Here is a 12,528-nt window from a genome sequence, read left to right as displayed (position 1 = left end):
TTACCGTTGTCGCACGGGAAGTGACTTGGCTCTCAGCTTGTTGACCTGGGACTCAGCGATGTCAGCACGCTCCTGAGCTTCCTCCATCTCATGCTGAACCTTTCTCAGCCTCGACATGTGAGTGTTGGCTTGCTCCTCCTGTAAAATGGGAATGATTCTGACTGAGTTACACATAAGTTACATTTGGTTAGAACTTAAACACTATGCAATGAATTCAGATGACTGGTCATATCCCTGAAGTTCACTTACAGCCTCCTCGGCCTGTCTCTTGTAAGCCTTGACTTTAAGCTGGAGCTTGTCCACCAGATCCTGAAGTCTGTTTACATTCTTCTTGTCCTCCTCAGTCTACAAATAAATACTATGTAAGTGGAAAAAAATAAAAATTGAGTCCAAAAATTTTTAATTAAAAATATTTACCTGATAGGTCAGTTCCTTCACTCTTCTCTCATATTTACGGACTCCTTTAACAGCATCAGATCCACGCCTCTGCTCAGCTTCAACCTCAGCCTCCAGCTCACGCACCTTAAATGGGATGATTGATGATCATCCCATTTTGGGGGTTTTGAAATGAATAAATATTTCAAAACCCCCACACAAAAAAACACACAAAAAAAAAAAAAAAAGAGTTCAATTAAACATTCATTGAAGTCTGATGAATATTGGGAAACAAGGATGACTTTCAGTGCATACCCTGGACTCCAGTTTCTGGAGCTGCTTCTTGCCACCCTTCATGGTGAGGTTCTCAGCCTCATCCAGTCGGTGCTGCAGGTCCTTGACCGTGACCTCCAGGTTCTTCTTCATCCTCTCCAGGTGAGCACTGGTGTCCTGCTCCTTCTTCAGCTCCTCAGCCATCATGGCGGCCTAAAGCCATAAAAATAACATTTGTTATCAACATGTTCATCATCATAATTGTTGATGAAACAACTGATGCAGTGAAAAAATATCGCTGTAAAGTCGTAAGCTCACATCAGTGATAGCCTTTTTGGCTTTGTCCTCAGCATTTCTTGCTTCCTGGACTGAATCATCGACCACCCTGAACCACGACAAGGTCAGCCTCCAGCTTCTTCTTGGTGTTGATCAGGCTTGTGTTCTGAATATTTGAGAAAGTTACATTTACTTTGATATTGTTTAAATGTATAAAAAAACATGTATAATGGAAATAAATACGGTGCTTTTAGGAAATAATTGAAAGTTAACCTGAGAGTGAAGCAGTCCGACCCGCTCACTGGCATCAACCAGCTCCTGCTCAGCCACTTTGCGTCCTCTCTCTGTCTGCTCCAGAGCAGCTTGTAGCAGTCAGGGTGCAGAGGCAACCTGCTGCACAGCAGAGGAAAAAAGGGGCGTGTCATTGAAGGGAAGAAGATTAGGAGTGATTGCACCTGGGGAAAGGTGAGAGTAAAAACAGGAAACAAAAGGAGACAGACAGTGGAGAAGAAAGGAGAAAGGTGGAAAGGAGGTAAAGCCCTTTAATGTTTTTGTGGAGGTGCTGAACTTTTGGAGTTTTTTGCCTTGGTTCTCTGGATCTTTCAACCACTGTGGGTTCTACTGGGATTGTTGAGGGCTGGGATCTGCATGATCCAGTCGGCATGGATCAGTTCATGTTTGAATGACTGGGAGAAGACGACTGTCAACTCAACCTCTCTACTCCAAAAAACCCTGGACAGGTGATATCCCCCCCCCTCTCTCTCCTACCTCATCTCCAGACTTCCCCTGTTTTCCCAAACCAGGCTCCCCTTCCTTTTTCCCCACTATAAGATACCCACACACACACACTCCCCCACACACACCCTCTCAGCTCTCAAGCCCCTTTTGCTTCATTAATGTATTTTTTCCTTTTTTGAACGGACATAAACTTTGGACTGTTTTTTGAGGGTTATAAAACCCCAAAGTGTTGGGACATTTTTGGTTATGTTGTGTTTCAAAAGTTACCCAAAGAATGAAATGTTTGTTTGTCCTGAATTGTGTTAAATATATGGATTTCAACTTGATTTAATTTTGCTTCGTAGTGTGCTTTAATTTACTTTCATATAATGTATTGACGGACTTAGTGGTCTGTCTGGCGCCCAATTTAATACACCCTTCAGTTACGCTACAAGCTCTCAACTCATCTATCTCAGCCAACATGAGGACATTTCTGCGCTCCACCATGGCAACCTGCTCCTTCATGTCTTCCTGTCCTCTGATAGCATCATCAAGGTGCAGTTGGGCATCCTGACAAAATTAGGTTAAAAAAAATGAAAAACAACCTGTATACACTTAAGACCATGACTTTTGACCAGATAATCACACCACACTAACCTTGAGTTGTCCCTGGACATTCCTCAGTTGTTTCTGGGACTCAGCAGCCTGCCTGTGGCATGGCTCAACTGAATCTCCATCTCATTCAGGTCTCCCTCCATCTTCTTCTTGATTCTCAGGGCGTCATTTCTGCTCCTGACCTCAGAATCGAGGGTGGTCTGCATGGAGTCAATCACCCTCTGGCTGTTCCTCTTAATCTGCTCCATCTCCTCATCTTTCTCTGCCAACTTCCTGTCCACCTCACCTTTGATCTGGTTGAGCTCAAGCTGAACACGGAGAATTTTGGCCTCCTCATGCTCCAGTGTCCCCTTTAAATAATTGAAGAAATTGCATTTAATTGAATTCTCTTGTGTACATTCTCATTTATGCTGGAATCCACAATTTGAATTGAGTTCAAAGAAACATTTTGAATCATTTTGAATTAATTACTTCAGCTTTTTCCAGTGCTGTCTGTATTTCAGACTTCTCAGTCTCCACAGACTTCTTTGCTTTCTCCAGCTCATGAATACTCTTTCCAGTCTCACCAATCTGTTCAGTCAGGTCAGAGATCTCCTCTAAAGAGCAACACATTTTAAATACAGTTAGATTAATAAAGTATCAGTGGAATACGATATATAAGTAAGTGTCAAAAATTACATTATACAGAGACTTTTAAACCGCACCAGTTCAAAAAGATTGCGATGAGTGTCACATTAAATACAGTATAATAGGACATACGCTGCAGGTTCTTGTTCTCTCTCTTCATGGTCTCCAGTTGATCCAGAGACTCCTCATAAGAATTCTTCATCTTGAACAGTTCAGTGCTCAGAGAGCGAGCCTCCTTCTGAGCTCCTTCCAGCTCAGCCTGGCTCTCCTCATACTTCTGTTTCCATTCTGCCAGGACCTACAATGATACAGAAGCATTAAACATTTCACTTCTATGTTTTTGCAACTGGCCCTACAATGAGTTTGGTTGGTTTTCTACTTTAACTACCTTATCAAAGTTCCTCTGCTTCTTGTCTAGATTGGCAGCCAGAGCATTAGCTCTCTCCACATCAATCATGAGGTCCTCCACCTCACAATGCAGCCTCTGCTTGGTCTTCTCCAGAGAGGCACACTTAGAGTTTACAGCCTCAATGGATTCTTCTGCATCCTGCAGACGCTGGGCAAGCTTTTTCCTGTATTGTAGGAAATGATCAAGTTAAAAGTACATTTTTAAAATATCAACCAAGTAAAAAATGGAAAGTGACTAACTTTGCCTCCTCCAGCTCCTCAGTGCGCTGGATAGCATCAGTCTCATATTTGGACCTCCACTGAGCCACCTCACTGTTGGCCTTGGACATTCCTCGCTGCAGCTCAGCCTTGGCCTCCTGCTCCTCCTCATACTGCTCTCTGAGCAGATCACAGTCATGGCGAGAGGACTGAACAGCATGGGCAAGTGCATTCTTGGCCTGTCAAGATGAAAAAGGACATATCATGGTCTTTAAGATAGTGCATGTCATGATAAAACTTTAGATAAAAATTGCACAGTTTTTTCTTCTATATGTGATTTCTGATGTAGTTTTGAGAAATGTGGTTACTGTATTACCTTCACTTCCTCCTCAACATGTCTCTTAAGCTCCTCAATCTGCTGAGTAAAGGCCTGCTTGCCCCTTGTCAGCTGGGAAACAAGAGCTTCTTTCTCTTCAAGCTGGCGGGAATACTCACCTGAATGATGATGTATAAAGGAGGAAGACATCTTTTTTCAAGATCTTTATTTCAACAGTTTTTATAACTATTCATTGTAACAGGTGACTCACCGTTCTCTGTCTGCAATCTGGCCTTCTGGGCACTCATATCATTTAGCTGGCGGACATTCTCATCATTTTTTGATTTTAGCTCACTCAGCTGATCTTCAACAGTTCTGCACATTTTTTCCAAGTTACCCTGTTAACCATAGTAATTTTAACTCCAGTATTTTTCAAAAGATCATTGCAAACTTTTATGTTTTTCACTACGCTCAAGATGTAGCTTCAACTAAAAACAACATACCTTAGCTTTGGCAACAGCCTCCATGTTGCTGGAGAGATCATCAATCTCCATCTTGAACTCGCTCTTCTCCTTCTCCAGCTTCTGCTTGACACGCTGGAGGTTGTCGATCTGCTCTCCCAGCTCTGCGACACTGTCAGCCTGCTTCTTGCGGAGAGCAGCGGCAGTGGCTTCATGCTGCAGGGTGGACTCTTCAAGATCACGACGCAGCTTCTGGAACTCGGCCTCACGCTTCTTGTTCATCTCAATCTGAGCAGCTGTTGCTCCACCAGCTTCCTCAAGCCTCTCACTGATCTCCTCAAGCTCCCTGGAGAGGTCGGCCCTCTGCTTCTCCACCTTAGCCCGAGCAGCTCTCTCAACCTCAATCTCTTCCTCCAGCTCCTCAATACGAGCCTAGATAGAACGGTAATGAAGACTTATTGACTGGAAGATAAAGCATGTTTCTGGATTGCCTGGGTCTGGTATGTGAATCAAATGTCTACCTGGAGCTCCTTGATCTTCTTCTGAAGCTGAGCACCAAGAGACTGTTCATCCTCAATCTTGCTGAGAAGCTGGCTGATCTCAAAGTCTTTCCTTGAAGAGAATAACAATAATGCTTTACTGAAACAGTAAATACTGTTGATGTGATGATGTGTGAATTTGATTCAACTCTTAGCTCTTCAAAGTACTCACATCAAAAACCAGCAATATCCAAGACTCCAATGAAGAACTGTCTCGGCTGCTTTGTGTCCAGCATCTCATTGATACGGACGACCATCCACAAGAACATTTTCTCATAGACAAGACTTGCAGAGAGCGCTGACAGCATTGTTCACCTAATAACAAGGATATTTGTTAGATACTTTATAAGACTAATGTCATTTCAAAATGCTTGTTTTTCTATATTTTTATATACAGAATAATAGGATTTTTTCAAATCTTTTCTTACCTGTGGAATGGTTTGACCTTTGGTCACCATCTCGTTTCCGACCTTGACTCTTGGATAGCACAAAGCTTTCAGCATGTCAGCTGAGTTCAGGCCCATGAGGTAGGCGATTTTATCAGCCACTGATAATAAAAAAAACCGGTTCAAACACTACCTCAGAAAATGTAACTTTTAACACCATAACACTTATGGTATAATTCAATTATATCATTTTAGAAATGATGCATCACAGCACCAGTCAGCTTGTAGATGCCAATTTTCTCTTCAGCAATGAAGCCCAAGATGTCAATGGCCATCTGAAATGTTAGTTAAGATGCAGATACATGCATTGGTATGGTAACCATTTAACTAGGATATAATTAGTTCAACTAAGTTGTAGTCTTACATCTGTTGCAATAAACTCCTCCACATCATTGATGCTTTTGACTGTGATTTCCCCCTGGCTGATCATTGGGTAGTCGTAGGGGTTGGTGGTGATCAGAAGAGCCTCTGAAAGACGAGAAATAAAGCACAGTCAATTATGTTGTAAATTCCAGGGGATGTTGTTTTATATTATTGTTACTCCTGTTCAGTGCACCTACCCAGGAGTTCAGGCTTGTGGCCAGTCATCAGCTGATAGAAGATATGGTAGCTCCTGTCAGCAGACAACTGGAAGGTGACACGAGATTTCTCCAGCAGATCTGAGAATCAAAAATCATGGTGAGATCATAACTCATTTTTACATCATTCTGTGGCAAACAATGTTCATGAAACCTTTGAAAAAATCAGTTAAATGTAAACAATGATCAAAATGGAGAAAATGACTTACATGTTTCAATGTCAGCTGAAGCCAGCTTGCCAGTTGTTCCAAAGTGAATTCTGATGAATTTACCCTAAACATATCAGTTTAAAGTTTTTATTATAATGATTGTGGTAATAAAGGGATATCATGAGCTTATGCATATAAGCGTGTGTTTTCCCCTTTAATACTTACAAAACGAGAGGAGTTGTCGTTCCTCACAGTCTTAGCATTCCCATAAGCTTCGAGTAGAGGGTTGGCTGCAATGATTTGATCTTCCAGCGAACCCTACGGAAATTTTTAGAAATATATTTCAATGACTGTTCATAAATTAACTTTGCATTAAGGGTACTAATTTTTACCTGCATTTTGCCAGCTGTTTGCTCGGCCTTCTTGGATCCAATAGCTGCAATTGTTGCAAAGTACTGGATGACACGTTTGGTGTTGACAGTTTTTCCTGCACCGGATTCTGGGGGAAGAGAGGAATATATTGAGCTATAAATATCAGAGTTTCCTAATGTTATTTGTTTATTCTATATCACTTACGTGATCAGGACAGACTGGTTTTCACGATCTGAAAACAACAAAAAGTGTCATGAAATTTCCATTCATGACCTAGCTAAAAGGCAAGTTAAGTCAAGTTTATTTATATAGCCCATTTCAATAACAAGGCAATTCAAAGTGCTTCACACAAGACGTCAAAAGCATCATAGAGGAAATATATATTTCATATTTGAGATCATATCTGCTGTGTCTCCTTTTGTTTTTTAGGTTTAAGATGATAATATCCTACCTGTGAGCATGAACTGATAGGCATTGTCAGAGATGGAGAAGATATGGGGAGGAGCCTCAATTCTCTTCTTGCCTCTGTATGCATTAACAACCTGAGCATCGTACACAGGAAGCCACTTGTAGGGATTCACAACAACGCAGAACAACCCAGAGTAAGTCTGTAATATAAAGCACAAACATAGTTTTAAGTTACACTCTCCTGCTTTTTCAAACCCAGATAAAGTAGTACGCAAACTTACGTAGATCATCCAGGATGCATAACGCTCTTTGAGGTTATACAGCACACAGGGCTCATTGAGGTGGGTCATCATGGCCATGTCCTCAATTTTGTCATACTTTGGAGGATTCCTTGGATGGATGTCATCCTCTTTAACAGTGAGACTCTGAAGAACACAGTACAGTATTTTAAGGTAAGGTAAATTCAACTATATAGCACCTTTCAGACACCAGGGAATTCAAAGTGCTTTACACAGGCACAAAAAAGCATTTAGGCATTTCCCAAGATAATAATAATAATTTAAGTAAAAACACAATGATAAACAAACAGTTGATCAAATGTGTTACTCAGATTATAAAATGGTCATGGACAGAAGGTCATTCTTCTATTTGGAAAGGTTCTTAAATAGAAACAAAGATTGAATGAGAAAAATCTTTCATATTAATTACATACCTTTCCACTGTCAGTATCAACCGTGGCTTTGCCTCCCTCTTTCTTTACAAGCTTCCCCTTAAGGTACATCTCATCAGCATCAGCAACAAAGTAGGCTGTTTTGGCATCAAAAGGAGTATTTTGTGCCTCAATTCTCTCCTTCTCTGGTTTCCGGAGGTAAATGGCAGCTGGGCCATAGGCCTCCATCTCTGCGTCTGTGCTCATGGTGGCACTTTAGCTCAGACTAAAAAAACAGAAGATCCATCATTACTCATAACATTGAAGTACAACAGGGCAATATTTTTCTCTCTGGTGATGAACATTTATGTAATTAAGTAACATCTTTTACCTAAATCGTCTCCCAAAAAAGATTGAGTATTGTAGTCTGTGGTGTAGCCTATAGAGCCTGTACAAAAAGGGTTACAAATTCATGTAGGAGGGTTGTTTCCATTTGGGAATAGGAACAACAAAGACTTTAAAAAAAAAGTTTTTAATAAGTTGACTGCTGTTAATTGATTCATTCAAGTTCTATACTTCACCAACTGCCCTCATCAATCATAGAAATACTATTGTTTTCTTAGTTCAAATTATTAATTAGAAATGTGGTGATAAAGGTCATGTGTTAGATTCATCAAAGACTTTGAAATAAACTTACTATTTGTATCGATTACTATAAATTATGTTTCATTTTATTATCTCAAGACCATTACCATAACATAACTGCCAAACAGCTATTGAAAATATATACAACAAATTTACAGATTAATTATTAAAACTGAGGTCAAAATGAAGACACTTACCTGTGTTGGAAGTTATAATATCTAGTTATTTTGTCAAAAATATAAATATTTTGATAATGATTAGTTAGCCTATGTGTATGTGAATTGGTACCGCCCTGCCCCCCCCCCCCCCAAAATGTTTTTTTTTTTTTTTTTTAAATCATACAGCCTCCCCGTTTTGGTGGAGTTTACATCACATTGTTTATTGTGTGCTACACCATGTTTGCAGATCCTGGACATGTCCTCAAATGTTTCTGGTCTTTAGTTACACTACATTTGCACATCTCATGGGGGGGGGGGGGGGTGATACGAGTGACCCCTCCCAATTTGGAGTCATCGTCGTTTGATGTTGAAATATGATTGGGTCATGCCGGTTCGTCATGACCAAAAGCGTTTGCAGATGTTCGAGGTTATGAAACTCATCGTGAATGGCAGGGTGGCGCGTGATGCCCTTAACGTGCAGAATAGACCGATGGGTTCCGTGGTAAAGGATCCAAGTTTCCTGTGGGGACGAGTCAGACTGCTGCTGATGAGGCTGGACCGACAAGCAGGACAGCGACAGGTGGGCATACTTATTGTGTGCATCACCGGCGCCAGAAGCAACGGATTCACGACGAATTGTTCATTGATTATATGGAATAAATATATGTAATATATGTGTTTTTATGCCTAATATTTCCCTTATCCCTTTTGGCGTTTGAAGTCAGTCATAATGATGACGAGGATGAGGAAAACAGAGTAGAATCACCAAAAAAAAAAAAAAAAAAAACACTGACAAGTGCAACGTGAAGGGTTGAGTAGGCAAACATTCATATAATGAGATATATTAAGATTGAGTCATATGTGGTCTTGAATATTTAAACATGATGCATTAGATAACAGCAGCAATGGTTTTGTGTGGAGTGTTTTTGACATTGGTTAACTTATGGTGAAATTCATGAAATACTATATTTTCCACAAGTTAATATTTGATATTATGTGCAAAGGAATCAGGCCATCCCTTAAGGCAAAATGAACTTCTCCCCCCAGTTGCTACATTTGATGCCAAAGGGGCTCTTGAAGAAGAAGGATTATGCAAATCCCAAGGGCTCATGACTGAAAGATAATATCTTCAGACAAAATTGCACACTTCTTAAAATAGACATACACAACTGACAACATTCTAGAATGTTCCAAATTAAAACAGTTTTCTGAACTTATTTTAACATTGTTTGCATCTAAGGGTGGATTTAAACAGACTTTGGGATATGTTTAACCTTCATGTGGCCAACATCTTTCTATATATCTAAGATTTGAGCTGTATGCACCAGTGTGTGTGTGTGTGTGTGTGTGTGTGTGTGTGTGTGTGTGTGTGTCTGTGTGTGTCTGTGTCTGTGTGTTTTGTCGAATGACGAAAGAGTTGACTGAGTGGAAAAATGAAATTGGTATTCCAGAACAATAACCCAACCGCATTTTCGCTCTTGTTTGATAAAGAATGCATTAAAAATAATTCTGGACATTTTTTTACATATTTGAATAGCATTTCACCTTTCTGCAAAGCTAAATATTTGTGTTGGTCCTGTGATATTTAAGGGTTCTACTTGATATTTTATCATGAAAAGAAATCCACTTTGGTGGATTAGTGGTGTGCTATCTTTTGCTGCACATGTGGCATGTGAATGTTTATCCGGTTACTATATACAATTCCTTTATGAAGGATACATCTGTGATGTGAAATACAAGTACACTTCAATGAAAAGCCCACTGGACTGACGGATTGGCTTCATCAAGAGCTGGAGTGGAGACCTTTTTCTGCTCCAAGATTCCAAGTCACAGTTTAATTTCTTCCCAGCGATGAAGTGCGAAGACGAGCATGACTTGGCTGCCTTTATCTATTTGTCACCTGGGACATCCCCAATAAAGCATTGCATGAATGCAAGATCTTTTTACAAGCCCTAAGCAGAATTTAATCCTCTAATTGTATTTGTCTGACAAAAGAAAACATTATGTTTCTTATTCAATTTCCATAAATGTTTACAAAAACATTCTCTTTGTTTCCTTTAGTGATTTCTAAATTCTTGTAAAGGCCAAGGTTGCATCTACATCCTTTAAAAGCAAGTACAAGTAAACAATATTACAGAGACACATACCTATATATTTCTGAGTACGTATTTAAACAGTATCAAACTGCTTTTACCTCAAAAGGTCAAAAACCTCCTCAGTAAGACAACAGGAAAAAATATATATATTATTGTTTATTGATAATTTAAGATAAGCATGCCTCTGTATCTCAAGTTTGTTATGATATCACAGTCTCATATTTTATTATTATTATTTATTTATTTTAATTTTCATTTGTGCTTTTCAAAATAGATTTCTTTCAAAAATGATAAGGCTTAAGAATTAAAACATGGGTTCCTTACAGGAGTTTTTCTGGGAGAATTCAATATGTAAATTATATTTTTTAAAAAAAGATAATTTTTAATCATCCTTGAAACCCCAAATAATATTGAAAGGGGATGAAGATGAAGTGATTGCTTGTTTGGCTCGCAAATCTGCCACCTACTGTCAGAATGATACAACAACTGGAAAATACCAAAATACATGCTACAACTATTATCATCATAACAGTTATTTTCTACATTTTCAACTTTTTTTTGGTTTCCGAGTATTTTGTAAAATTATTTATTCAGAAAAGCCCATAAATAAGCAGAAAAAGATGGTTCACATAAAGTGAAAGTTTTTTTTTTTTTTTTTACCAAGGAAGAAGAGTATAAAATCTTACCAGTAGGTTTAAAAGAATATGGATGATGACAGGGTGGCAAACGTGTAAATAATGCTGGGATTTTTTAAATCCTGTTTCTCCATAGGTAAAGGTATTGCAGACATGTGCATATGACTTGTGCCAAAATCCACATATTTTGAAATGTCTCTTTTTAAATCCAATATGTAATTCACAACATAGATGTGATTTTTTTTAAAGTACAATCAAGTATACTAATTTATTGATCAAATATTAGCAGCTGTCATCTGGCCTCTACCCCCTTTTGGTGACAGACTGAAACAGATACCATAAAGATGATGAATTCATTAAAAAGCTGACTTAAAAAAAGAATGTGAGCACATTTTTCATTTCAGATGGGAATAATTTGGATAACTTTTTTTCTACAAATCACTTACAGAAACAAAATGCTTTGCTGAAAACCACTTGGGATTAGACCTACGTTGGGAACTGAAAGGCATTTTAAACCCAAACCATCATGTGTATTTAACACGTCTATGTCTTATTTATCTTGTTTATAGTCCCAAATGAAGCGTAACACTTTCTGTTTCAAGCTTTTAGAAGGAAAAACTGCTGAGAGGGTTATGATGATATGTGATCTGTAAAACTAAGGAACGAATTATTTCAAGTTTACTTGAGGGAGTTGAATGTTTGCCCCTCCATGCCTGGAGGAGTCTGTCCACTGTTTCCAATCACAATTAGTTTTTATTTAAATAATTGTGTCAGTTTGAATATGTATTCCTAAAAGACTCACTGGGCCATTTGACAAAAGTAGCCTGGTATGGTATTTACAATCTACAACTCATTTAGCAGACGCTTTTATCCAAAGCAAAGAACATCAGAGAGTAAATACAACACATGCAAGGATCTATAAAACCGGTTTGATTAAAATGTATTATTCATTGAATGACCTGCTTTCATCTGAGAGCCATACATCTGGTTAAGAAAGCAGCATCACAGTGCAAGAGTGTCAGGGGTCTTAAATTATTCAATTTCACAGACTCTTTTTTCAGGCCATTTGCATCATGCAGTGGACGGATTAAAATTCTTTCTTTCTTTCTTTCTTTCTTTCTTTCTTTCTTTCTTTCTTTCTTTCTTTCTTTCTTTCTTTCTTTCTTCCTTTCTTTCTTTCTGTCTTCTCTCTTTAGAGTTCGATTGTTGAACGATTTCCGAAGAAAAATTAAAGCTGGCTAATAGAGCCTCCTTAATTTCAGGGGACAAGGTTTTAAGATCCTCTTCTAATGGAGAAAATAATTGCATCATATACATTCTTCATGATTAAAAACTATTAATATAATAGTAGCTCCTGAGCTCCCTTATTTCAGTGTTTTTTGGTTATTGGTGTGGATGAACTGCTGCTGTGATATAACAAAGGGTAATGTATTTTGTAAAGTGATTGAGTGATATTAGACTTCTTACACTGATGTTGGAGCTGATGATGGTGTATCAAAAGTGATTGAAATGAAGGAAGTTGCTCTGTATAGTTTGGGATATTTTTCTGTGCATCCAAAAAAAATAAAAATAGTTCAGGATTCTGGA

The 12,528-nt window shown here is 38.7% G+C and overlaps 1 pseudogene across 1 annotated transcript; it reads right to left on the bottom strand.

Moving 5' to 3' along the window:
- On the bottom strand, positions 1 to 7,674 carry LOC306837701 (myosin heavy chain, fast skeletal muscle-like; annotated as a pseudogene). Its single transcript, XR_013781763.1, has 28 exons — positions 7,471 to 7,674; positions 7,040 to 7,183; positions 6,802 to 6,958; positions 6,555 to 6,582; positions 6,371 to 6,503; positions 6,204 to 6,296; positions 6,039 to 6,102; positions 5,812 to 5,910; positions 5,616 to 5,719; positions 5,461 to 5,526; positions 5,234 to 5,380; positions 4,987 to 5,120; positions 4,788 to 4,873; positions 4,309 to 4,698; positions 4,077 to 4,203; positions 3,866 to 3,984; positions 3,532 to 3,728; positions 3,272 to 3,455; positions 3,016 to 3,181; positions 2,728 to 2,852; positions 2,299 to 2,606; positions 2,094 to 2,211; positions 1,198 to 1,286; positions 967 to 1,090; positions 691 to 861; positions 418 to 522; positions 250 to 345; positions 1 to 138 (listed from the first exon to the last, which is right to left on the bottom strand). The product of XR_013781763.1 is annotated as a myosin heavy chain, fast skeletal muscle-like (transcript).
- Between the last annotated feature and the right edge of the window lie 4,854 nt (positions 7,675 to 12,528).

The sequence above is a fragment of the Symphodus melops genome (assembly GCF_947650265.1).
Source record: "Symphodus melops genome assembly, chromosome: 17".
Classification (NCBI taxonomy): Eukaryota; Metazoa; Chordata; class Actinopteri; order Labriformes; family Labridae; genus Symphodus; species Symphodus melops.
Note: the sequence above shows the minus strand (reverse complement) of the source record. Positions and strands in the feature narration are given on the sequence as shown.